This window comes from Nestor notabilis, unplaced genomic scaffold, assembly GCF_000696875.1.
Source record: "Nestor notabilis isolate BGI_N333 unplaced genomic scaffold, ASM69687v1 Scaffold32270, whole genome shotgun sequence".
In the NCBI taxonomy this organism is placed as follows: Eukaryota; Metazoa; Chordata; class Aves; order Psittaciformes; family Psittacidae; genus Nestor; species Nestor notabilis.
In genome coordinates, this window is record NW_009910251.1 from 1 (window position 1) to 544 (window position 544).

General features: G+C 52.2%; 1 non-coding gene across 1 annotated transcript; it reads left to right on the forward strand.

The window, feature by feature from the left end:
* Window positions 1–250: 250 nt before the first annotated feature.
* Window positions 251–322, forward strand: TRNAA-UGC. The gene has a single exon. It is a non-coding gene; the product is annotated as a tRNA-Ala (tRNA).
* Window positions 323–544: the final 222 nt, after the last annotated feature.

Consider the following 544-nt stretch of genomic DNA (forward strand, 5'->3'; position numbering starts at 1 on the left):
CGGGGAGGTGGTGATGTATTTTGTTTCTTTTAAGTTATTTTCCTCTTCCGGGGACGGAATTTCCCGATTTCCGGAGGAAAAAAGAAAACAAACCCACGTTTGCGTGTGTGCGAACGCACAGCGTTCCGGCACTGCTAAGAGCTGCCTGGAGTTCACCGCAGGTTTGTACACTCTCCTCCCGTTTTTCCCCGCACAGCGCGGCTCTGTCCCGGCAGAGGTGGCCGCCAGGCAGGGCGGCAGCGCCGGACAGGGGGATGTAGCTCAGCGGTAGAGCGCATGCTTTGCATGTATGAGGCCCCGGGTTCAATCCCCGGCATCTCCACTTTTGCCCCCCAACCCCCCCCTCTTTTTATTTTCTATCCCCGTGATTTGTTTTATCCGAGGTTAAAGTTGCCATGTTGCATGAACACAAAACTGCACCGTGAACGTGTTGCTCTAAAAAGGCTTTTTTGTCAGTTGTTTCCCCTCAGGACTACACAAACACACTCAATTCTTGTGTATCTCCAGGTAGTTCATTGCTGCACTAATGCCCTACAGAAGCAGA